Here is a 27898-nt window from a genome sequence, read left to right as displayed (position 1 = left end):
TGTTCTACCATGGGGCTGTCCTGGAGTCTCTGAGCCCACTCTGGCTTGTGAGGCTGCCAGATTTGTGAATTATTCATTGCTCAATTAAACTCTTACAAATTCAATTTGGCTGAAGTTTTTTGTTTTTTGTTTTTCAGAACAGATAGCCCAGAAATAAGGCCACATACCTACGACCATCTGACCTTTACAAAACTGACAAAAACAAGCAATGGGAAAGGACTCCCTATTCAATAAATGGTGCTGCAATAACTGGCTAGCCATATGCAGAAGATTGAATCTGGACTCCTTCCCTACACCATATATAAAAATCAACTCAAGATGGACAAAAGACTTAAATATAAAAACTCAAAACTATAAAAACCCGGGAGACAACATAGGCAATATCATTCTAGATATAGGAATGGGCAAAGATTTCATGACAAAGTCACCAAAAGTAATTGCAACAAAAGCAAAAATTGACAAATGGAATCTAATTAAACTAAACAGCTTCTGCACAGTGAAAGAAACTGTCAACAGAGCAGACAGACAACCTACAGAATGGAGAACAATTTTGCAAACTATGCATCTGACAAAGGTCGGCATCTATAAGGAACTTAAATGAATTTACAAGGAAAAAAAAGATTAAAAAGTGGGCAGAGAACATGAACAGACACGTCTCGAAAGAATACACGCTGCCATCAAGCATATGAAAAAAAGCTCAACATCACTGATCATTAGAGAAATGTAAATCAAAAACATCTCACACCATTCAGGATGGCTATTACTAAAAAGTGAAAAATAACAGGTGCTGGTGAAACAGGAGAGTTCCCTCAACCTCCTTGCAGGACATGTGACAGGGGTGTGGCTCGCCTGTTCAATCAGTCACCGCTGCTGCTGCTGCTCAAACCCCTGGCAGAAGCGGGAGCACAGAGACAGGCAGGTGCAAGAGCCAGGGAGAGAGTTTTGGTCTCCAGGGCTGCAGTAGTGTCTAGGGGTGGGTGCCTGTGGCCCCAGTGTTACAATGCCCTCTTAGCCTTGCCTTCTTCAGACAGCTTAAGTGTTAACCAGTTCAATGGACCCTCTGCCTTTTCACAATGGCAGAGGGCCAGCGTGACAGCTTTCTGTATCCCAAGCTCTTGCCCAGCCTCCTGGAAGAATCGATCACACACAGGCTTGAAGGAAGAATGTGGGGTTTTATTGAGTGATGGAGGTGGCTCTCAGCATGACGGATGGGGAGCCAGAAGAGGGAATGGAGTGGGAAAATGATCTTCCCCTGGAGCCTGGCCATCCAGTGGCTGAACTCCTCACCTACCATCCCCAGCCAAACTCCTCTCAGCATTCAGACGTTCCTCCTCTTCTCTCTTTCTCTGCTGTGTTGTTCTTCCATTTGTCTGCTTGTCTTGTCTCCTGGCCTGCTTGTCTGTTTCTGGAGCCTGGTGTTTGGGATTTATATGGGTACTGGATAGCGAGGCATGGCAGGCCAAAAGGTAATTTTGGGGGCATGAAAACAGAAATGCTGGCTCCACTTAGGGCTGTGGGTCTCCAGGCTTGAGGATGGGGCCTTTGCCAGGGAACTGCCACCTTCTACCCAGTATTTCCCTGTCTCCTGTCCATATCACTTGTGAGGTTGTGGAGAAAAAGGAATGCTTATACGCTGTTGCTAGGAGTGTAAATTAGTTCCACCATTGTGGAAAACAGTGTGGCGATTCCTCAAAGACCTAAAAATTGAAATGCTATTTGACTCAGAAATTCTGTTATTGGGTATATACCTAGAGAAATATACATTTTTCTACCATAAAGACACATGTACATGTATGTTTATTGCAGTGCTATTCACAATAGCACATACATGGAATCAACTTAAATGTCTATCAATGGTAGACTGCATAAAGAAAATGTGGTGCCTTTACAACATGGAATGCTATGTAGCCATAAAAATAATGAGATCATGGTATTTGCAGAACATGGATGGAGCTGGAGGCCATTATCCCTGGCAAACTAAGACAGGAACAGAAAATCAAATACCACATGTTCTCACTTATAAGTGGGAGCTAAATGATGAGAACATGTGGACACATAGAGGGGAACAAGAGAACAACAGACACAGGCCTATTGGAGTGTAGAGCATTGAAGGAAAAAGAGGATCAGGAAAAATAACTAATGAGCACTAAGCTTAATACCTGAGTAATGAAATAATCTGTATGAGAGACCTTCATGACACAAGTTTACCTAAATAAAAAACATGCACATGTGCCATGAACTTAAAATAAAATTAGAGAAACTGTTATTGTAATTGGGCTTGAGAACTTCTAGGTGAATAAAATTTGCTAACTTAAAATGTGGCAAAGTATTCTAAACTGGGTGAAATGAATTTTAAACTTTCCATGTTTAATATATCTGCATATGCTGTATTAACTCTGTAAAGAAGAATGTGCCCTGGGGCAGCATCCTCATTCCCAGCTCCAATCTTGTAACAAAATAAAACAAAAACATAAAGAAAAATAGAAAGAGGGAAATATCCTTAAAAACTAGAGCACAAGCATTACTATTTTTGTGAGGCCATCTCTGATAGGCTTGTGCAGGTGCAGATACGTTCTGTCTTCCATGTTCCCAATGACTCACTTTTAACTTTACCACATTGTATGAAACCCACTGTTTGTGTTTGTCTTTCTGCTTATGAGGCACTGTTTGACAGCAATGAACATGTCTTTTCTCTGGGACCTGTGATTAATATGATGTTGACATTTAGTTAATTTAAAAGGAATATATTTGAGATGAAAGGATATACTTAGACCAAAAACTATCAAGGAATATGATTAAACTTTGATTATCTTTAATTTAGATAAATACATTTAAACTCAGTCAAATTCTTTTCTTTATCTCTTAACATTGATTTTGAAAGAGTTAAATTGTAGTGTCAAGTTACTTTGACATTAAATTGACATGGAGGGGTAAATGTTTAGCTTTGTTGTTGGAATACTCAGATTTCCAATATAGACTTCAGCTGTCAAAATGACTTGGGGAATTACAAATTTGTTTTTATATCTCTTATCTCTTCACCTATAAAATTGAACTAAATGTCCTGTCCTAACTTTGAATACAATAAAGTTACACAGTTTTGCTAAAAACCTTAGTAGCTTATAGCCTTTACATACTCATCTTTCTTTCTATGATGTCCTTTACCTATCTTGTCTGTTCTCCATCTGGTGATACACAATATCCTCAAATCATTTTCTGCTTCTCTTTGAAAGCTAAGCTTTTGGTTCCATTTATTTTTAAAGAATATGTAAAATATTATATGGCATGGGATCAAACTAAAGTGGCAGAAGAAAACAGATTTTTTCACAATACTTTATTTTACTATAGACACTGAATTAATTCTACACTGCATAACTATAAGATCAACTACTATAAGAAACACTACACCGAAACCGTGTTCCCAGCACACAGCAATTAAAGACAGGTTGTCATGGGTGTGGCCACTAGTGTCTAAACATTAGCTGGAAAGGGCCTAAGAAAGAAGAACTTAATGTGTTTGGAATTTTATTACTCGTAAATGTAAAAGAAAAAGAAGACTAGTGGTTTGGCTGATAGGATTAAATATGGCAAATAGAAGGCAGGAGTAGCTTGTAGCTCTTGCTAGGACAGAGAGAGCAGTGAGTGGAGACTCACATTGTGAACTCTTGCTCCAAGAACTACTGCAGGAACATACCAGGAAAGCTGAGAGAATCCACAGACCCTTTGAAGGAACTAGATCACTACTGTAGGCTCCCTGAGATGCCAAAAACTGTGAGTCCACTTGCTTTCTCAGGAGGGAGGCTGGTGGTCTGGGGCAAGTTCTCAGCCCTGGTCACTGGCTGCCTGGAAATAGACTTAGTGCTGTTGCAGGGGGCACAGCGGGAGTGAGACCAGCCTTTAGAACTGCAGGCTGCATGGGAATGGGGTAAGGCCTGTGACTACTGGCTTTCCCCCACTTCTCTGGTGACCTGTATAACTCAGCAGAGGCAGCCATAATCCTAAGAACATAACTCCATTGGCCTGGGAACCACACCCCCATTACCCACAGCACCCTCAGAAAGCCCCATCCAAGGAGAGTCTGAGCTCAGAGACACTTAACCCTGCCCCAGCCTGATGGGACAAAAGAATCTGAACAGCAGCCCTTGAGTCCCAGATCTTCCCTCTGACATAGTCTACCTAAAAGAGAAGGAACCAGAAAAACAATTCTGGTAATATGACAAAACAGTGTTCTTTAACACCTTCAGAAGATCATATCACCTCACCAGCAATGTAGGTAAACCAAGATGAAATCTCTGAATTGCCAGAAAAAGAATTCAGAAGGTCAATTATTAAGCTAATCAAGGAGGCACCAGAGAAAGGTGAACTTGAAGAAATCAAAAACATGATACAGGATATGAAGGGAAAAATCCTCAGTGAAATAGATAGCATAAATAAAAAACTATCACAACTTCTGGAAATCAAGGAAACACTTAGAGAAATGCAAAATGTACTGGAAAGTCTCAGGAATAGAATTGAACAAACAGAAGAAAGAACTTCAGATCTTGAAGACAAGGCTTTAAAATTCACCCAATTCATCAAAGACAAAGAAAAAAGATTTTAAAAAATGAATAACACCTCCAAGAAGTTTGGGACAATGTTAAGTGTCTAAGCCTAAGAATAAGTGGTGTTCCAGAAGAAGAAGAGAAATCCAAGTGTTTGGAAAAAATATTGGAGATAATAATTGAGGAAAACTTCCCCAGCCTTTCTACAAATTTAGACATCCAAATACAAGAAGATGAAAAAACATCTGGGAAATTTATCACACAAAGATCATTACCTAGGCACATCATCATCAGGATATCTAAAGTCAAGAGGAAGGAAAGTATCTGAGGGCTTGTGAGGTAAAAGGATCAGGTAACCTATAAAGGAAAACCTCATATTGAGTAACAGCAGACTTCTCAGCAGAAACCCTGCAAGCTAAAAGTGATTAGGGCCCAATCTTTAGCCTCCTTAAACAAAACAATTATCAGCCAAGAATTTTGTATCTAGTAAAATTAAGCTTCATAAATGAAGGAAAGATACAATCTTTTCCAGACAAACAAATGCTGAGAGAATTCATCACTACCAAGCCAGCCATATAAGAACTGCTAAAAGGACCTCCAAATCTTGAAACAAATCCTCAAAATACACTAAAATAAAACCTCCTTAAAGCAGGACCTATATAACAATAACACAATGAAAAGAAGGTATTCAGGCAACAAATAGCACGATGAATAGAATAGTACCTCACATCTCAATACTAACGTTGAATGTCAGTGACCTAAATGCTTCACTTAAAAGATCCAGAATGGCAGAATGTCTGTTCACCAACCAAATTTCTACTGTATTCAGGAGATTCACCTAGCACATAAAGACTCACGTCAACTTAAGGCAAAGGGGAGGAAAAAGATATTCCGTGCAAATGGACACCAAAAGCAAGCAGGAGTAGCTAGTCTTAGACAAAACAAACTTTAAAACAACAGCAGTTAAAAAAAGACTAAGAGGGACATTATATAATGATAAAAGGACTAGTCCAGTAAGAAAATGTCAAAATCCTATATATTAAATCAGGACAAAGGTAATTGTGGTTTTTGTCATTGAAAGTAATGACAAACCAGCAATTACTTTTGAATACACCTACTATATATGCACCTAACATTGGAGCTCCCAAATTTATAATTACTACTAGACCTAAGAAATGAGAGAGAGAGCAATGCAATAATGGCATGGGACTTCAATACTCCACTGACAGCACTAAACAGGTCTTCAAGATAGAAAGTCAACAAAGAAGCAATGGACTTAAACTATACCCTACAACAAATGTACTTAACAGATATTTACAGAACATTCTGCACAACAACTGCAGAATATACAATCTATTCATCAGCATGTGGAATATTCTCCAAGATAGACCATATAATAGGCCACAAAACAAATCTCAGTAAATTTAAGAAAATTGAAATTTTGTCAAGTACTGTCTCAGGCCACAGTGGAATAAAACTAGAAATAACTCCAAAAGGAACCCTCAAAACCATGCAAATACATTGAAATTAACCTACTCCTGAAGGCTCATTGGACCAACAATGAAATCAAGATGAAAATTAAAAGATTATTTCAACTGAATGATAATATTTCAGATAACAAAACCTATGAAAACCTCTGGGATACAGCAAAAGCAGCGCTAAGAGGAAAGTTCATGGCATTAAATGCCTACATCAAAAAGTCTGAAAGAGCACAAATAGACAATCAAAGGTCACCACTTATGGAACTGGAGAAACAAGTATAATCTGAACCCAAACCCAGTAGAAGAAAAGAAATAATGAAGATTGGAGCAGAACTAAATGAAATTGAAACAAACAAAAAATACAAAAGTCAAATGAAACAAAAAATTTGTTCTTTGAAAAGTTAAATAAAATTGATAGACCATTAGTGTAATTGACCAAGAAAAAAAGAAAGAAGATCCAAATAAGCCCAATCAGAAACAAAATGGGAGATATTACTACTGATACTACAGAAATACAAAAGGTTGTTGAAGGCTGTTATGAACACCTTTAGTCATATGAGTTAGAAAAACTAGAGGAAAGATGGACAAATTCCTGGAAATATACAACCCTCTCAGATTAAACCAGGAAAGTATAGAAACTCTTAACAGACCATTAACAACCAGTGAGATTGAAGTGGTAATAAAAAAAATTGTCAATAAAAAAAAGTCCAGGACCAGACAGATTCACAGCTGAATTCTATCAGACACTCAAAGAAGAATTGGTACCAATCTTATTGACACTATTCCACAGGATAGGGAAAGAGAGGATCCTCCCTAAATCATTCTATAAAGCCAGTATCACCCTAATACCAAAACCAGGGAAGAACAGTGAAAAAAAAGAAAATGACAGACCAATATCCCAGATGAACATATATGCAAAAATCCTCAACAAAATACTAGCTAACTGAATCAAACCGCATGTCAACAAAATAGTCCATTATGATCAAGTGGATTTCATACCAGGGATGCAGAGATGTTTTAACATCTGCAAGTCAAAAAATGTGATACACCACATAAACAGAATTAAAAATCACATGATCATCTCAATAGATGCCTAAAAAGCGTTTGATAAAATCTAGCATCGCTTTATGATTAAAACTCTGAGCAAAATTGGCATAGAAGGGACGTACCTTAAGGAAATAAAAGCAGTCTATGACAAACCCACAACCATCATACTAAACAGGGAAAGGTTGAAAGCCTGAGAACTGGAACAAGACAAATATGCCCACTTTAATCACGTCTAAACAAGCATATGGAAAAATGCTTAATATCATTAATTATCAGGGAAATGCAAATCAAAACCACAATGTGATAGCACCTCACTCCTACAAGAATGGCCATAATCAAAATATCAAAAAATAATATTAACCGATGTTGCCATGGATGTGGTGAAAAGGGAATACTTTTACACTGCTGGCAGGAATGTAAACCAGTACAACCACTATGGAAAACAGTGTAGAGATTCCTTAAAGAACTAAAAGTAGATCTGCCATTTGATCCAGCAATCCCAGAGGTATCTACCCAGAGGAAAATAAGTCATTACACAAAAAAGATGCTTGCACATGCATGTTTAGAGCAGCATAACTCACAATTGCAAAAATACGAAACCAGTCCAAATGCCCATTAATCAATGAGTGAATGAAGAAAATGTTGTGAGATATATATTATATATATCTATATATATATAATTTGTATATAGAGTTATATATTATATATATAACTCATCCATAAAAAAAGCATACAATAATGGCAGTTGCAGCAACCTGGATGGAATTGGAGACCATCATTCTGTGTGAAGTAACTCAGGAATGGAAAACTAAACCTTGTGTGTCCTCACTCATAAGTGGGAGCTAAGCTATGAGGATGCAAAGGCATAAGAATGATACAATGGACTTTGGGGACTCAAGGGAAAGGGTGGGTGGTGGTGAGGGATAAAAGACTACACATTGGGTACAGTGTACACTGCTTGGGTGATGAGTGCACCAACATCTAAGAAATCACCAGTAAAGAACTTATTCATGTAACCAAACACAACCTGTTCTCCCAAAGCTATTGAAATAAAAAATAAATTTAAAAAAAAGACGACTAGTGGTTTTCTGATTATGGGATTTTGAGAAAAAGTTAAAATTTGTGAAGTTAATAATTGGAAAACCTTGTTGATTCCCTTACATTTGAAAAATTCACTTATAAATTCCAACTACTTAAAAACTGAGTCTCTTCTAATATGGTGGAAACCGATGTCTCTGGAGTGAAAATAAATTCTGTATTTCCAAGTGACATTCATATCTGTGGCAGCACTGGCAGCAGGAAATGAGTGAAGGATGATATTTGGAGGCAGAAGGTTAATATGACAAGTCATGAGAAAGTATGTGGAGTAATAAATGTAGTAACACATTTTTTTAGACAGTGATATGCTCTCCAGAAATCTGAGAATAAATTAACCATTAAGGCCAGGTATATAAAGAGCTTCATACATAGATCCTAATGCTTTTGAGGTATTATGAATCATGAAATTCTTTTAACCTGACATAGACTTGTATCACTTGCTGCTGAACTGCCTAATGCTATAAGCAGGTGGGGATTATGCTAATAAGTCACACTAAGAACTCTTGTGAACATTTCTTTGACAAATATGTTAATACTTCATTTTGGGGTAAATTGGATTTCTAAATGTGTGAGTAAAAGATAAAGTCTGGATGATTATTCTTTTCAGAGAAAAATAAGGATAAATTGATGGGTATTAGCCCAAAAACCTATTTAAGGCAAAAGAATCTGATTTAAGAAAAATATTTTAAGTAATTTATCTTGATAATTACTTCTTTCTTTACCTTTGTGTTTGAGGGATGACCATTTTGTATTTTCCTAATTTATTTAGCAGCCAAAAAGCAAATTAAAAGCTGTTTTTAGTTTTTAATTGTTAGGATTAATTCTCTTAAAATAAACCTGTCTTTTTAAAGCTTAAACTTGTCATAGTGAGATAAGAAAAGGATATATTTAGAAGGAATTGAAATTTGCAAATTTAAACACAAGTACTTGAGAATTTAATTTTAGATATAAATGCAAAGTTCATTTAATCAATAATTCAGTTAAATCCAACCATAGTATGTGGATAGTATAATATCACAGAAATTTGATGACCTTAGTTTTCTCATTTTGAGGACACCTGTAACTTGATATTATAGGTTAATAGATAACAAAATGTTTGTTACATTTGTGACTGCTTAGTTTCAATTTAAGAGGAAATATAAGATGAAATGTTTGATGCTCAGTACCTACAAAGGCTCTGTGAAATACTTTGGTGTCTTTTTGTCGGTGATTTATTTAAGACAGTTTTGCTAAATGCCAATGACAGTGGAAATAAAATTACCTCAAAATAAAATTGTTTGCTTTTATCTCACTGAGTGATTGGTTTTACAGCATTTTCATTAACTCAATAAAGGAGAACTGGACCATCTATACTTGTAACTATTATAAAACTAATTTGGCAAGTTCTCAAGAAACAAGAAAATCTGGCCTTTTAATTTGTGATTTTAGGTTGCATTTTTTGTGAAATTACAAAAAGATTTAGGAGTTAGAAGCCTGAAAGAAGCAGCAGTGCTTCATCTTGAAAATGTTTTACTCTAAAGTAATAAATGTCAAATTGAGTTAATAGATTAAAATTTAGATACTTTACAAAGTAACAGTTGATCATGAACAATAGTTACTAAAGTAGCAACAAAATTTATGTAGAGAAGAAAAAAGAGAAAAGACTCATGTTATCTAACAAAAAAAAAATGTACCTTATAATTGAGTCACAAAATACAGAACGGTGAAAGAACACCGTTGTATATTAGAATATTTTTTATCTCGCAAATGTATCATATCCCATAAAATGGCAACAAGGAGATCAATTCTGGATCAAATTCTGGAATGTAGCTGTTTTTTATCGCCGATTCATTCATCAAATCTTTACTACTTATCATGTGCCAGGCTGATGTGGACAACCAAGATAGTTTCTCCAATTCAATAAGCTTTCAGTGAAATTTGCAGCAACTCAGGAGGACCGATGTGGATGTAAGAAATGTGTAGATGGCCAATAGCAGTGCATTTTTCTTTGTTTGTTTGTTTGAAAGGATGTGTTTAGTATTGAAAGGATGGATCAAAGAAAGAATGGCAATTATAATAAAATGACCTTGAAATAATGGAGCTTGGGCTGGTTTATGTCTGAACCCTTGACACCCCTGGTTTAGCCCACCTCCTTGTTTCTCTTAGCATACACCTCTATTAGATTTTCTTTAAACACCCCATTGTTACTCTTTTTTTTAAATTGTATTTTATATATATGTGTGTGTGTATATGTATGTGTGTGTATGTACTTGTTTGTCTTCTAAATTTATATGTATATTTACATACACAGATTATATATATATATAAACTCAGAAGATACACATATATAAGGAAATGAAAGTATTCTTGCCACCTCTTTCTTTCAACCATCTAAGTCCCTTTCTGCCAGCAACCAGTTTTAATTTTTACAGGCAAATATATATATATATAATATTATAGATAATATATATAATATTATATAGTAATATATAATATATATACACACACACAATGTTTTATTTCTATTTTTATATAACTGATGGAATACTAAATATACTCTCTTGAACCCTGCATTTTTCACATAATAATGTATCCTAGAGATTGTTGTATATTAGAATGTAAAAAAAGTTATTATTTATTTTTAAGCCTGAATTTTATTCCATCATTGGAATGTACTGTAATTTTTTTAACCAGATGAACATTGATTATTAGGTTATCATTTTTACAAAAAAAGCTGCCCTAATTTGGTGACTAACCATAAATTTTAATTTGATTCAAACGCAATTTTAAACTAAATTTGTTTTAAATCTAACTTTGAAAATACTAAATTGTTCTCAAGATCAAAATTATAAAATCCTTCTAGCATCATTAGTTTTAAAGTTGTAACTATGTTCTCCCTGAAGACATTAGTAATAATACAAATTGGTAACATTGTATAATGTGTACTGTTCACTGTGTTTAAATGTTATATAGTTTTATTCTAACAATAATACTTTGAGATGGTTATTATTTTTATCTTTAATTTATAAATGAAAAAAATTAATCCTAGTGAATTGAAGTAAGTGTCCTATGGTTACACCACTAATAAGTGATGAAGCAACATTGAGAACCAGAGAATCTAATTCTAGAGCCAACACTTTTAAATATTAAACTCTGTTATCTCACCAAATACAATACATAAAAAGAGTCAGGCAGAGGTAGAGTTGCATTCTTCTCTATGATGATGAAGATTCACATACTATGACATACGATTTAAAGTAATTACAAAGAAATAACTTGGTACATTTTTTGACAAGCTATTAGGAAGTCACATGTCAATAAATTAAAAAAAAATTAAAAACCAGACTAGCCAACATGGTGAAACCCTGTCTCTACTAAAAATAACAACAAAAACATTATCAACAACAACAACAACAGCAAAAATTAGCCAAGCGTCATGGCAGGTGCCTGTAATCCCAGCTACTCAGGATGCTGAGGCAGGAGAATAGCTTGAACCCAGGAGGTGGAGCTTGCAGTGAGCCAAGATTGCACCATTGCACTCCAGCCTGGGTGACAGATCGAGACTCTGTCTCAAAAACAAAAAAAAAAAGGTGAATTATATCAAATATTCTAAGTCAGTCTTTATTTATACAAATCCACCCAGGAGGTGGAGTTTGCAGTGAGCCAAGATTGCACCTTTGCACTCCAGCCTGGATGACAGATCAAGACTCTGTCTCAAAAAAAAAAAAAAAAAAAAAAAATTATATCAAATAATCTAAGTCAATCTTTATCTATATAAATCAGAACAGAGATAAAGTGTTTCAGCTTTTTAACATTTTTGTTGATTCTTTTCTAGCTATCTTTGGAAGTGGCAATCATATTGCTACTAAACATTTCTAATATCAATGGTCTCATATATTAATATGTGCTGTACTTTATGTCTAACCATATGTTTAATAGAAATGCTAGCTTATAAAAAATTTCCACTGTATAGTAATGACCATGTGTCCAGAAAATATTATATGTACATCTATCTATCCATCCATCCAACCCCATTTTTCCATGACCTAGTTTGAGTGGGTAGTTTTACACTCCATCACACACAAGTTGGCCTAGAACAGTGAGCATCAAGGATTACCTTCTGCTGAATCCCTGTATATAGCCCCAACTCTCTGCAGAATTGTCAAGTAGGAGAAATGTGTCCTTTGAAGTTCTAGTCTCTTTTTACACTATCATTGCTTCTCCAATGGACATGACTGCTCCCTGGCCTTCAACATCCTAGTAATTTAACCTTATTTTTGTTAATGCAGTATTTGTTTTGAGAAATAATTTAATAAATTATATATTTCTCAGAATATACTGAATTTTATTAGTGCAAAGTCATTTTGCCATTTTTGGGCTTCGCTAACATGTAACTTCCACTTCTGTGTCAGGAAATTCCCAATTATGTGTTTTGACAGTTTGAAAGTGTGCCACATTGCCATTTGCACTCAAGTACACCTTCTTCCTCTTCTAGGGTCCCCCATTTATCACAAGGGCTGGAAATTTGGGAACTATATTTTCCAAAATCCTTTCGTAGATGATTTTCCCCTATAGTCAAACAATGAGACATTACACAAAATTGGGAAAGTTGAAAGCAACCAGAAGCTCTTTTCCTCTTCCAGCAATGGCAAGTCAATAACGGGCTTCTGCAGAGATTGCTTTAGGAACATCATCTAAGAATTCCACCACAAGTTACCTATCCCAATACTACAGGCAACTGCAACTCCTGACCAATATCAGGTACATCCTGAGATCCTCAGGGATGGAAGTAAATCTGAAAGCTGGAGGCAGTTCCCCCATGACTTTGTCATTTCATGCTGTCCTGTGGTTTTCTAAGTGCCTAAATTCCTGTCTTAAATACTATTTTATCTGAAATGTCTAGACTCAATCCTCTGTTACTCACTATTCACTGACTGATACAAAGGAATTTCTACTTTTTGGTATCAGTGTAGACAAATCCCACTTCTCTCTTAGGTCTTAGAGATAGGGGCTTAAGCACATGAGTTAGCCTTGTCTATTGCTCCTTTCTGGGAAGCCACGATAAGTATTAGTTAGAATCCACTGGTGGAGTCTTAATGGTAGTGTTCAGAAGCAGAAGTTGCAGTATACAACCATTGATGTAATATCCAGGCTAAAAAATTACTGATTTTTTTCCTAAAAAAAGGTTTTGTGCTCTTTAAACATTTTAAAACTACCTTAATGTTGGCCAATTTTCCATGGCTGGTTTTCTCCTATATTATCAATTGTACATATTTCCAATAGATTTTATTTTTCCTTTCCTAAGAAAATCAGAGGCAGTTCTGTTGCTTGCACACAAGTTTTGTTGCTGATACAAAGGGCGACAGATAAGTCATGTCATCAGATCTATTGCTAATTATGGAATTCCATATAGCAATCTTTAAAGTATCATGTTCGAGAAAACTGAAAATATGAAGGTGAGTAGGTGCTAAAATGACTCCTGAAATTACACCATATGCATGTGGGCTTACTACCTATCCTGTTTTATATAAGAAGTGGTCTCTGTTTTAAGAGACCTCTGTTTTAAGATATTAAGGTCATAGCATCAGTGTCACTTTTTCCCCTAGAGAGGTAGAAACTGCAGGTCCTTAGAATTTGGCCTGGGGATATTCCTGAGGAATAATTGATAAGTTTATTTTGGACAGCAATAGTAAAACTTGCATGATTGACTTATTTTAAAGGAAGTTTTCAAAGCAATAGAAGATAGACAATGAAATATGTCATTTAAAAATTCTCTAATTTTAACTCTGTGATATGTTTGCTTTAGACTTAATTCAGAACCCATCTACTATTTAATAATAAAATAATTGTCAAAATATTTTTTAAAATTATGTAATTAATTGGCCCTGTTTTCACTTGTTACTAAAACATGCTATTTATTTTTTCTTATGCTCCTTTAAAGACAATAAATCTAATCAATTTATTTTCCATGCTTATTTTAAACTACACAGTTGAAAAAAAAAAATGTTACATTTCCTTCAAAAGTTTTCAACTCTTGTTCCCAGACTGAATTATCCGTAACTCTAATATAATGCCTCAGAAAATTTTGTCCTATTTCAGAGCAGGACAATAGAACCCTTAATAAAGTCTACATTCTGTTAACATGTATTTTCCTTTAACTTTGTTAGACTTTTATTTTTCCAATTATCAATGTAATAATTTTTTGTATTTTTATTGAGTTTCTTCTCAGGTTTTAACATTTTTCAGTTTGTGTTTTATCTTTTATTATTATTATTATTATTATACTTTAAGTTCTAGGGTACATGTGCATAACGTGCAGGTTTGTTACATATGTATACTTGTGCCATGTTGCTGTGCTGCACCCATCAACTCGTCAGCACCCAACAACTCGTCATTTACATCAGGTATAACTCCCAATGCAATCCCTCCCCCCTCCCCCCCCATAATAGGCCCCGGTGTGTGATGTCCCCCTTCCCGAGTCCAAGTGATCTCATTGTTCAGTTCCCACCTATGAGTGAGAACATGTGGTGTTTGGTTTTCTGTTCTTGTGATAGTTTGCTAAGAATGATGGTTTCCAGCTGCATCCATGTCCCTACAAAGGACACAAACTCATCCTTTTTGATGGCTGCATAGTATTCCATGGTGTATATGTGCCACATTTTCTTAATCCAGTCTGTCACTGATGGACATTTGGGTTGATTCCAAGTCTTTGCTATTGTGAATAGTGCTGCAATGAACATACGTGTGCATGTGTCTTTATAGCAGCAAGATTTATAATCCTTTGGGTATATACCCAGTAATGGGATGGCTGGGTCATATGGTACATCTAGTTCTAGATCCTTGAGGAATCGCCATACTGTTTTCCATAATGGTTGAACTAGTTTACAATCCCACCAACAGTGTAAAAGTATTCCTATTTCTCCACATCCTCTCCAGCACCTGTTGTTTCCTGACTTTTTAATGATCGCCATTCTAACTGGTGTGAGATGGTATCTCATTGTGGTTTTGATTTGCATTTCTCTGATGGCCAGTGATGATGAGCATGTTTTCATGTGTCTGTTGGCTGTATGAATGTCTTCTTTTGAGAAATGTCAGTTCATATGCTTTGCCCACTTTTTGATGGGGTTGTTTGTTTTTTTCTTGTAAATTTGTTTGAGTTCTTTGTAGGTTCTGGATATTAGCCCTTTGTCAGATGAGTAGATTGCAAAAATTTTCTCCTATTCTGTAGGTTGCCTGTTCACTCTGATGGTAGTTTCTTTTGCTGTGCAGAAGCTCTTTAGTTTAATTAGATCCCATTTTGGCTTTTGCTGCCGTTGCTTTTGGTGTTTTAGACATGAAGTCTTTGCCCATGCCTATGTCCTGAATGGTACTACCTAGGTTTTCCTCTAGGGTTTTTATGGTATTAGGTCTAACATTTAAGTCTCTAATCCATCTTGAATTAATTTTCGTATAAGGAGTAAGGAAAGGATCCAGTTTCAGCTTTCTACTTATGGCTAGCTAATTTTCCCAGCACCATTTATTAAATAGGGAATCCTTTCCCCATTTCTTGTTTCTCTCAGGTTTGTCAAAGATCAGATGGCTGTAGATGTGTGGTATTATTTCTGAGGGCTCTGTTCTGTTCCATTGGTCTATATCTCTGTTTTGGTACCTGTACTATGCTGTTTTGGTTACTGTAGCCTTGTAGTATAGTTTCAAGTCAGGTAGCGTGATGCCTCCAGCTTTGTTCTTTTGACTTAGGATTGTCTTGGAGATGCGGGCTCTTTTTTGGTTCCATGTGAACTTTAAAGCAGTTTTTTCCAATTCTGTGAAGAAACTCATTGGTAGCTTGATGGGGATGGCATTGAATCTATAAATAACCTTGGGCAGTATGGCCATTTTCACGATATTGATTCTTCCTATCCATGAGCATGGTATGTTCTTCCATTTGTGTCCTCTTTTATTTCACTGAGCAGTGGTTTGTAGTTCTCCTTAAAGAGGTCCTTTACATCCCTTGTAAGTTGGATTCCTAGGCATTTTATTCTCTTTGAAGCAATTGTGAATGGAAGTTCATTCATGATTTGGCTCTCTGTCTGTTACTGGTGTCTAAGAATGCTTGTGATTTTTGCACATTAATTTTGTATCCTGAGACTTTGCTGAAGTTGCTTATCAGCTTAAGGAGATTTTGGGCTGAGACAATGGGGTTTTCTAAATATACAATCATGTCATCTGCAAAGAGAGACAATTTGACTTCTTCTTTTCCTAACGGAATACCATTGATTTCTTTCTCTTGCCTGATTGCCCTAGTCAGAACTTCCAACACTGTGTTGAATAGGGGTGGTGAGAGAGGGCATCCCTGTCTTGTGCCAGTTTTCAAAGGGAATTTTTCCAGTTTTTGCCCATTCAGTATGATATTGGCTGTGGGTTTGTCATAAATAGCTCTTATTATTTTGAGGTACGTTCCATCAATACCGAATTTATTGAGCGTTTTTAGCATGAAGGGCTGTTGAATTTTGTCAAAAGCCTTTTCTGCATCTATTGAGATAATCATGTGGTTCTTGTCTTTGGTTCTGTTTATATGCTGGATTATGTTTATTGATTTGCAAATGTTGAACCAGCCTTGCATCCCAGGGATGAAGCCCACTTGATCATGGTGGATAAGCTTTTTGATGTGCTGCTGAATCCAGTTTGCCAGTATTTTATTGAGGATTTTTGCATCGATGTTCATCAGGGATATTGGTCTAAAATTCTCTTTTTTTGTTGTGTCTTTGCCAGGCTTTGGTATCAGGATGATGTTGGCCTCATAAAATGAGTTAGGGAGGATTCCCTCTTTTTCTATTGATTGGATTAGTTTCAGAAGGAATGGTACCAGCTCCTCCTTGTACCTCTGGTAGAATTCAGCTGTGAATCCATCTGGTCCTGGACTTCTTCTGGTTGGTAGGCTATTAATTATTGCCTCAATTTCAGAGCCTGCTATTGGTCTATTCAGGGATTCAACTTCTTCCTGATTTAGTCTTGGAAGAGTGTAAGTGTCCAGGAAATTATCCATTTCTTCTAGATTTTCTAGTTTATTTGCGTAGAGGTGTTTATAGTATTCTCTGATGGTAGTTTGTATTTCTGTGGGGTCGGTCGTGATATCCCCTTTATCATTTTTTATTGTGTCTATTTGATTTTTCTCTCTTTTCTTCTTTATTAGTCTTGCTAGCGGTCTGTCAATTTTGTTGATCTTTTCAAAAAACCAACTCCTGGATTCATTGATTTTTTGGAGGGTTTTTTGTGTCTCTATCTCCTTCAGTTCTGCTCTGATCTTAATTATTTGTTGCCTTCTGCTAGCTTTCGAATGTGTTTGCTCTTGCTTCTCTAGTTCTTTTAATTGCGATGTTAGAGTGTCAATTTTAGATCTTTCCTGCTTTCTCTTGTGGGCATTTAGTGCTATAAATTTCCCTCTACACACTGCTTTAAATGTGTCCCAGAGATTCTGGTATGTTGTATCTTTGTTCTCATTGGTTTCAAAGAACATCTTTATTTCTGCCTTCATTTCGTTATGTACCCAGTAGTCATTCAGGAGCAGGTTGTTCAGTTTCCATGTAGTTGAGCGGTTTTGATTGAGTTTCTTAGTCCTGAGTTCTAGTTTGATTGCACCGTGGTCTGAGAGACAGTTTGTTATAATTTCTGTTCTTGTACATTTGCTGAGGAGTGCTTTACTTCCAATTATGTGGTCAATTTTGGAATAAGTGCGATGTGGTGCTGAGAAGAATGTATATTCTGTTGATTTGGGGTGGAGAGTTCTATAGATGTCTATTAGGTCTGCTTGCTGCAGAGATGAGTTCAATTCCTGGATATCCTTGTTAACTTTCTGTCTCGTTGATCTGTCTACTGTTGACAGTGGAGTGTTGAAGTCTCCCATTATTATTGTATGGGAGTCTAAGTCTCTTTGTAAGTCTCTAAGGACTTGCTTGATGAATCTGGGTGCTCCTGTATTGGGTGCATATATATTTAGGATAGTTAGCTCTTCCTGTTGAATTGATCCCTTTACCATTATGTAATGGCCTTCTTTGTCTCTTTTGATCTTTGATGGTTTAAAGTCTGTTTTATCAGAGACTAGTATTGCAACCCCTGCTTTTTTTTGTTCTCCATTTGCTTGGTAAATCTTCCTCCATCCCTTTATTTTGAGTCTATGTATGTCTCTGCGTGTGAGATGGGTCTCCTGAATACAGCAGACTGATGGGTCTTGACTCTTTATCCAGTTTGCCAGTCTGTGTCTTTTAATTGGAGCATTTAGTCCATTTACATTTAAGGTTAAGATTGTTATGTGTGAACTTGATCCTGCCATTATGATATTAACTGGTTATTTTGCTCGTTAGTTGATGCAGTTTCTTCCTAGCCTCAATGGTCTTTACATTTTGGCATGTTTTGGCAATGGCTGGTACCGGTTGTTCCTTTCCATGTTGAGTGCTTCCTTCAGGGTCTCTTGTAAAGCAGGCCTAGTGGTGACAAAATCTCTAAGCATTTGCTTATCTGTAAAGGATTTTATTTCTCCTTCACTTATGAAACTTAGTTTGGCTGGATATGAAATTCTGGGTTGAAAATTCTTTTCTTTAAGAATGTTGAATATTGGCCCCCACTCTCTTCTGGCTTGGAGAGTTTCTGCCGAGAGATCTGCTGTTAGTCTGATGGGCTTCCCTTTGTGGGTAACCCGACCTTTCTCTCTGGCTGCCCTTAAGATATTTTCCTTCATTTCAACTTTGGTGAATCTGCCAATTATGTGTCTTGGAGTTGCTCTTCTCGAGGAGTATCTTTGTGGTGTTCTCTGTATTTCCTGGATTTGAATGTTGGCCTGCCCTATTAGGTTGGGGAAGTTCTCCTGGATGATATCCTGCAGAGTGTTTTCCAACTTGGTTCCATTTTCCCCCTCACTTTCAGGCACCCCAATCAGACGTAGATTTGGTCTTTTTACATAATCCTATACTTCTTGCAGGCTTTGTTCATTTCTTTTTCTTCTTTTTTCTTTTGGTTTCTCTTCTCGCTTCATTTCGTTCATTTCTTCCAGTTGATCGAGTCGGTTACTGAAGCTTGTGCATTTGTCACGTATTTCTCATGTCATGGTTTTCATCTCTTTCATTTCGTTTATGACCTTCTCTGCATTAATTACTCTAGCCATCAATTCTTCCACTTTTTTTTCAAGATTTTTAGTTTCTTTGCACTGGGTACGTAATTCCTCCTTTAGCTCTGAGAAGTTTGATGGACTGAAGCCTTCTTCTCTCATCTCGTCAAAGTCATTCTCCGTCCAGCTTTGATCCGTTGCTGGCGATGAGCTGCGCTCCTTTGCCGGGGGAGATGCGCTCTTATTTTTTGAATTTCCAGCTTTTCTGCCCTGCTTTTTCCCCATCTTTGTGGTTTTATCTGCCTCTGGTCTTTGATGATGGTGACGTACTGATGGGGTTTTGGTGTAGGTGTCCTTCCTGTTTGATAGTTTTCCTTCTAACAGTCAGGACCCTCAGCTGTAGGTCTGTTGGAGATTGCTTGAGGTCCACTCCAGACCCTGTTTGCCTGGGTGTCAGCAGCAGAGGCTGCAGAAGATAGAATATTGCTGAACAGCGAGTGTACCTGTCTGATTCTTGCTTTGGAGGCTTCCTCTCAGGAGTGTACTCCACCCTGTGAGGTGTGGGGTGTCAGACTGCCCCTAGTGTGGGATGTCTCCCAGTTAGGCTACTCAGGGGTCAGGGACCCACTTGAGCAGGCAGTCTGTCCCTTCTCAGATCTCAGCCTCCGTGTTGGGAGATCCACTGCTCTCTTCAAAGCTGTCAGACAGTCATTTGCGTCTGCAGAGGTTTCTGCTGCTTTTGTTGTTATCTGTGCCCTGTCCCCAGAGGTGTAGTCTACAGAGACAGGCAGGTTTCCTTGAGCTGCTGTGAGCTCCACCCAGTTCCAGCTTCCCAGCGGCTTTGTTTACCTACTTAAGCCTCAGCAATGGCGGGCGCCCCTCCCCCAGCCTCGCTGCTGCCTTGCCGGTAGATCACAGACTGCTGTGCTAGCAATGAGGGAGGCTCCGTGGGCGTGGGACCCTCCCGGCCAGGTGTGGGATATAATCTCCTGGTGTGCCTGTTTGCTTAAAGCGCAGTATTGGGGTGGGAGTTACCCGATTTTCCAGGTGTTGTGTGTCTCAGTTCCCCTGGCTAGGAAAAGGGATTCCCTTTCCCCTTGCGCTTCCCAGGTGAGGTGATGCCTCGCCCTGCTTCAGCTCTCGCTGGTCGGGCTGCAGCAGCTGACCAGCACCGATTGTCCGGCACTCCCTAGTGATATGAACCCAGAACCTCAGTTGAAAATGCAGAAATCACCGGTCTTCTGTGTCGCTGGCACTGGGAGTTGGAGACTGGAGCTGTTCCTATTCGGCCATCTTGCTCCACCCCCCCCCACGTGCTTTATCTTAATATCAGATTAATTTAGTATGGAACCTCAAAATCAGACATTTTTAATGTTTTGGCTACATAAACACCTTTAAGAATCTAGTAGTGAGCTCACCTAGTTATTCTATAATGTTGACTTCAGTAAAATTTCAGTCTTTTACAGGATATTCTGCTCATCACAAAATGCTCATTAGTTGAAGCATTCAAATATACATTTAAATATCATTAAAGTAGATCAGCCTAATAAAACAAATATAGCTGGCTATATAGACTGTAGCTTAAAACTCTTGCTCTAAAATAATATCCTAATTGCAGATGTTATGCCAAGTGAAATAAGCCAGTTACATAAGGACAAATATTCTATGATTTTTCTTACATAAGATTCCCTGAATGCTCAAAATCTTAGAGATGAAAAGCAGAAAGTTGGTTGTCAGGAACTGGGCAGGGAGTTGGGTAGGTGGGATGGAGAGTTAGTATTTAAGGGGTACAGAGTTTCAGTTAGGGAAGATGAAAATTTCTGGAGATGGATGGTAATAATGATTGTACAACAGTGTAAATATATACAGTCTTAGAACTGTACTTAAAAAATAATAAAATGGTAAATTAAAAAAATTGCTGGCTCTTTCACTATATATTTTGTATCTATTAGGAAAGTTTCCTCTAAATTTAACAGTTCCAAAGTAGTTCTGAAAAATAATTTTTAAATGTCATACATACTTAATTTTGTTAGGTTTCCAATTAGTAGAAAATCTGTAGTATGTGGATTTATTAAAACTCATTAATTCAGTCATATTTAACCAACTTGTTCCAATGACAACCTGTGTTTTTTTTTCACTTTTATGCTCTGTTAGTCAATTTTTTTCACTTAGTTGCCTGTCAATTTGGGTGCCAGAATTTCTCACAAATACTTAATTGCCACCTGGAAGATAAACATTTTTTCATTTTAACTACATTGACATATTGTGAAAGTGCTCTAGATTTGTTAATATCTTTAAACTTATTTCTCTCCCTGACCAGGCGGTTATTATTCACAGCTTCCATTTTCATATTCAAGCAGTGACAATACTTGATATTTTATAGGTTTGCTCCTTATAGACAATCAGTAAGCCATCCATTTCACCTTATTTGTATTAATTCAGGTTAAAATGAATATAATGTTACTTCACTTATTTATCCTTAGTAACTAATAAGTATAGTTTATGTCTTTAAAATTAATTATTTTATTATTATTACAATAAGCTAACATCTGTAGATGGTTAGTACATCATGGCTAATATCACAATACTCTGCTACATGAGCTATCTCACTTATAACTTCACAATGATATCACCATTAAAAACAAGGTTGACTGAGTGTGCAATTGTGTGTGTATGTGTATGTGTCTTGTGTAGTGTGTATATGTATTTGACTTGAGGTCACTAATGCTGTATGGATTTCATAAAGCAAATGCAAATGTTGTAATTTTTTGTTCTTAACAGTGACAATGTAAGGTATATACTTTTTTCCCCCCAGGAATATTCCATTCTTCGCATATTTTTATGATTTTTTTTTTTGTAATTTGCCTCTAAGCTTAGATAATAAATGACACAGAAATTAGGCTTTTTATTTTGAATCCACATCTCATTCTTTACCTACACCTGTAATACCAGTGAGCTCACCCAGTTATTCCATAATGTTGACTTCAGTAAAATTTCAGTCTTTTCCAGAATCACTCACCTTCAAATGAACACACCTTGCCCTTTATGAAGTTATTTATGATGCTTTGAAGAATATTTTGGGAATGTGAAACTTTATGCAACTTTTGATTAGAAAGGAAGCCTCACATAGAAGCTAAGAATACAAACCAGGGGGTCAGACGGACTTGAGTACTAGTCACAGCTGCACCCTCAGACAAGTCAACAACTTCTGTGGGCCTCAGTTTTCTCATTTAAGATATGGAGATATTCCCAAGTTATAGTGTTCTTATGAGAATTAAATGACCTCATCCATAGGTCCCACTGAACTTAGGATGCGATAAGCCCTGAATAAATTGCAGCCCCTCTTTCTCATACACATGCTTGATGGCATGAAAACACTGGCACAGGCATTACCTGAATGCCTTCTTCTCTCAGACACCACATAAGAATTTTGTCCTTGATAAATCCATTCCTGTGCTTTTGTGATTGAACAAGAGGATAAAAAGAAAACAGAAGCTCATAAAGAGATGGAGTGAAGAGGGCTGATTCTGGAGGTGAGGGTGGTGTTGGGAGAAACCCAAGACAAACAGCTGTGAAGGGCAGTAGGTTTGAAAGAAGGAAAAGGGGAGAGTACAGCACTACTAATGAGGACATGTGTACATTGTGTGGAGTTTATGAGATGTATTTATATATTATTTTTAAAAAAAATACTTTTGTCGTATCCTTTGATCAACATCTCCCTACCTACTGCCCCAACCCCCCACATAGCCAGAACCACTATTCTACTCCTTGCTTTTATGTATTCAACATTTTTTAGATTCCACATTGGTGAGATCATGCGGTATTTGTATTTCTGTGCCTGGCTTGTTTCACTTAACATAGTGCCCTGCATGTTCATCTATATTGTCACAAAGGAACGGATTTCCTTCTTTTTGTTAAAGCTGAAAAGTACTCCATTGTGTATAGACACTATATTTTTTTTTCTCCATTCATTCTTTGATGGACATGTAGACTGACTCCATATCTTGTCTACTGGGAATAATGCTGAAAGAACATGGGACTGCAGATGAGATTTTTCTTGTTTGAAAAATCAGTATTATGATGCTTATATAATACTTTAAGAACACCAGAGCATAAAATTGAGAGAACTTTGAAAAAGCGAAAAGACTTTTTGAAAATGTTTCTCTTCTGAAAAGGATAAAATACAAAAATGGAGTGAGCACATAAATTATTTTTGGACTAGGTTTCAGAGACAAATGGAAAGTGTAAGCCAAGATGCAGAAAGCAAAAAGGAAAATAAAATTATTTGAAATAGGTTAAAGAAATGTTTCACTTACATCATGGCTAGAGGTAGACAGGTATTTTTCAGGCCTCGATTTTACATGATTTAAAGGACCATCTTTAAGAAAAAGGAATCAAAGTTAGAAAAATAAAACAGAATATTTACTGTGAATGAGAAAAAAATCACAATAAACTAAAACATGACAAATGGCATAATTATAAAATATCTTTATGACCGCGTATGGTGGCTCATGCCTGCAATCCCAGTACTTTGGGAGACAGAGGTGGGCAGATTGCTTGAGCTCAGGAGTTTAAGACCAACATGGGCAACATGGTGAAACCCCACCTCTACAAAAATTACAAATATTAGCTGGGCCTGGTGGCGCACCTGTAGTCCAGTTATTTGAGGGGCTGAGGCAGAAGGATCGTGCCACTGCACTCCAACCTGGGTGACGAAGTCTCAAAATAAATAAAATTACAATATATTTTCCCCTATATTTTGGCTTGATATTATTGATCCCTGTTTTAAATGAAAGAAAATTGTATCATAATTTTTAAAGATAGAAGAAAAAGGTCCTAGCATGGTAGATTAAATTTGTTTAATTGGTGTCTGTGATTCATAAAACCTGCAACTTCAGATTATATAGATATTTGCTGTTGGTTCTAATTTTGCAAGTTTATGTCCTACAAATGAATGAATTATGGTAAATTTTGTTTTGGGAAATTCCCACTAACAATGGGAAAAAGAGGAGATTTTATATATAATTATGTAGGCTTCACTATCAAGTATGTTACTACAGGAAATGTCATTGTGCATGGGTATTGACCAAAACGAAAACAATCCTACACTTAAATTATTTTCGTATTTGATTAGAAGGATTGTCCACAGACAGCTTTGTGACTTCATTCATGTCAAATTGTGTTTCTCCTCTAGTGCTAACTTCTCCTTAGCTAGATACTATATATATGTGCCCGTGGACACTCTAACACTACCAAACCACAAAGGGACTTGGGAGGAAGGAGAAGTGGTTCTCTTAAACAATTGTTGTTATATGCTCAATTTTGTTTCTCCCTGATCAGGACCATGGAAGAGATTCCTACAAGTAAGAGGCCTTGAAATTTAGAGTTTTGATACCTTAGGGACGTGTCCACTCCTGAATGTAAATCTTGAATTTTACAAGGCAATGAAAAACAACTATTATTTTTAGAAACACAGTTGCTAAACTGGCTTTAAGGCACCCTGGACACCACAGTAAACTCACAAGGGTGCTGCCAAATATTTTAAATTTTCTTTGGCCCTAGAAGTACCATGAAAAAAAAAAAAAAAAAAACCCGAGATATTAAAATCATTATGAACTGAGGAAGTTAGAGAAATTTCTTTCTCTCAGACAGTGTAGAGGGGCTTGATTGGTAGTTGAAGACCCTGGTGTTCAGGCGATGTGTTTTGGGTGAGCTTTGCAGTTTGCTGTTGCCATTTTGGAGGATCATGCCTGTCCACATTTTCCACTTCAACTAAATGTTGAGTTACAGTGGATTAAAGCACATTAAAGGTGATCTCATATGAAATGAATCATCTTCAGCTAAGCCAGTTGCTCATGACCAGATAACTGAGAAAAATAGGAAGATCATTAAGGATGTCAAGCACCCGTCCAGAGTTTGCAAAAACGTTCATTAGCATTGCTCATGGCTGTAATGGCTTATCTAGATTTTCATCTGTATAAGTGCTAAGTAGGTTATCTCATAGAATATGAAATTATTATTTCACCTTGGGAAGACTATTTCCAATGTTATGGTCATAGGGCCTAATGACTCTAATGTCAAGCTACCAAAGATCCTGGAACCATTGCTGGTCTCAATGTACTTAAAATTTTCAAAGAACCAGCTGCTGCTTCTGTTGCTTATGGTGCAGACATAAAGGTTGGAGCTGAAAGAAGTGTGCTCATCTATGACTTAAGAGATGAAATGTTTGACGTGTCTGTCCTCACTCTTGAGAATGAAATATTTGAGATCAAATCTATAGCTGGAAATACCCACTTAGGTGGAGAAGATTTTTGACAACCAAATGATCAAACATTTTATTACTGAGTTCAAATGCAAGCATAAGGACAGTAGTGAGAACAACAGGGCTGTGTGATGCTTCTGTACTGCTTGTGATGGGCTAATTGCATTCTCCCTTCCAGCACCCAGGCCAGTATTGAGATGGATTCTCTCTGTGAAGGAACAGATATGTATACCTCCATTACTCATGCCCATTTGAAGAACTGAATGCTGTCCTGTTCCATGGCACCCAGGACCCGATAGAGATAGCCCTTCAGGACACCAAACTAGAAAAGTTGCAGATTCATGTTATTGTCCTGGTAAGTGGTTCCATCTGTATCTCCTAGATCCAAAAGCTTCCTCAATAATTATTTAGTGGAAAATAACTGAGCAAGAGCATTGACCCTGATGAAGCTGTTGCTTACGGTGCAGCTGTCCAGGCAGCCATCCTATCTTAAGACAAATCTTAAACTGTTCAAGATTTGCTACTTTTGGATTTACTCCTCTTCTCTTTGGTAATGATGCTGCTGTAGAGTCATGACTGTTCCCACGAAATGCAATATACTTTTCTTACCAAGCAGACCCAGACCTTCACTACCTATCCTGACAACCAACCTGTATGCTCATTCAAGCTTTTGAAGGTGAGAGTGCCATAACCAAACATAACAATTTGCTAGTTATCCAGGACAAGTTTGAGCTCACAGGCATACCTCCTGCTCCCTTTGCTGTGCCTCAAATTAAAGTCACTTGTGATATTGATGTCAATGTCATCCTCAACATCTCCTTGGTAGGAGGAGTAATAATGCCACGTGAACTACAAACTTCAGATATATTATTTAATTTATACCTTAGGAAATTTTGAGGTTAGGCATTAGAATAATCCCATTTTAAAAAATAAGTAAATCAAGGCTCTTAGGTTAAGTAAACTCTATGGCCTCAGAGTCAGTCATAGGATCTAGGACTCATACAGAGGAGGTTTCAATTTAGTGCGTACACTAACCACTATACTATCCCTCCTCCTGCCCATCTCCATTCTCTCTTCTGTTGCACCTTTTCCACTGTTTGAACTTAAGTGACCAAATACTGCCACATCCTGAAAGCAATTTCTATCATAATAAATGTTAAGGAGGCTCTGATGAAAAATTGTACAGCATCGGAATCCTATCTTTGTGATTGATGATGTCGCTGCTTAATTATCTCATTTTCCCAGGTCCTTGATATTGTCAGGTTCTCTCTAAAGGAATCTGCTAAAAGGCTTGGCAAATGTCTTGAGAGCTATGCATTAACATAAAACTGAAAAAGCATACGAAATTTTAGAGTTTTCACTTTTAAATCTTTATATTACCAGCTTGACATATAAGAGTTATAATTGGACATATTCCTAATAACTTTCAGTAAGAACAAATAATTACATTCTGAAAGATCAACCGCATAATTTTGAAAGGACCAACTTGTCATGGTGAAAATCACTTCTTTCATTCCTTTGCAGTTATTTTTAAGTATTATATAAATGCATTCAGCTCTTCACGGTAATACTTTTGCTTCCTTCTATGGTAATTCATACCTATTACTTAATTTTCCACATGACATTTTTATGAGAGTTGCAGATCTTAGTCCCATATAAAAATAAAGCATTATTATGTGAAAAAAGAAAATGTAAGCAGATCAAAAGAAAAAGTAAGTTTTTAAACTCAGTTTCTGAGAAGATGTAGTAGACATACTTTCTTTTTTAATTAAAAAAAATTTATTTGTAGACATTTTTGGGATATATGTGCAATTTTGTTCCATGTATAGGTTACATGGTGGTCATGTCAGGGTTTTTAGGGTATCCATCTCCTGAATAATGTATATTGTACCCATTAAATAATTTTTCATTATCATGCTAAGTATAGCTAAAAACCCTAGATGTTATCCATAAAATAAATAGGTTCTGACAGGTGAAGAGAAGAGAAGACAGACTGGCTAGGGACCTCAGAACTCAAAGAATAACATGGTGTGAATTTCTTGGATACCCTAGTGTAAGTATGGGAGAAGCTGGCAACAAGGAATTTCTAATGGACTCAGACAAAAAAAAAAAGAAAAGAGAAAAGGAAAAAAACTTCAAGAAAAGACAACTGTGACTAGTCAAAAAACCACTAAGAGGGCAGCCTAGAAAGACAGGAAACTTTTAGATGATTTTATTGATACATAATGTTTTTCCATATTATGGGGTACAAGTAGTATTTTGTTACATGCATAGAGTGTGTCATTATCAAGGCAGGGCATTTAGAATTTCCATCACTTCAAGCATTTATCATTTCAATATATTGAGAGTATTTCACATCCTCACTTCTAGCTATTTTGAAATATATCGTGCATTTTTGTTAACTACAATCACC

General features: G+C 36.7%; 1 pseudogene; it reads left to right on the top strand.

Moving 5' to 3' along the window:
- Positions 1-1201: 1201 nt before the first annotated feature.
- LOC139357293 (heat shock cognate 71 kDa protein-like) lies at positions 1202-26382 on the top strand (annotated as a pseudogene).
- The last annotated feature ends 1516 nt before the right edge of the window (positions 26383-27898 follow it).

The sequence above is a fragment of the Macaca nemestrina genome, chromosome 11, assembly GCF_043159975.1.
Source record: "Macaca nemestrina isolate mMacNem1 chromosome 11, mMacNem.hap1, whole genome shotgun sequence".
Taxonomy (NCBI): domain Eukaryota; kingdom Metazoa; phylum Chordata; class Mammalia; order Primates; family Cercopithecidae; genus Macaca; species Macaca nemestrina.
Note: the sequence above shows the minus strand (reverse complement) of the source record. Positions and strands in the feature narration are given on the sequence as shown.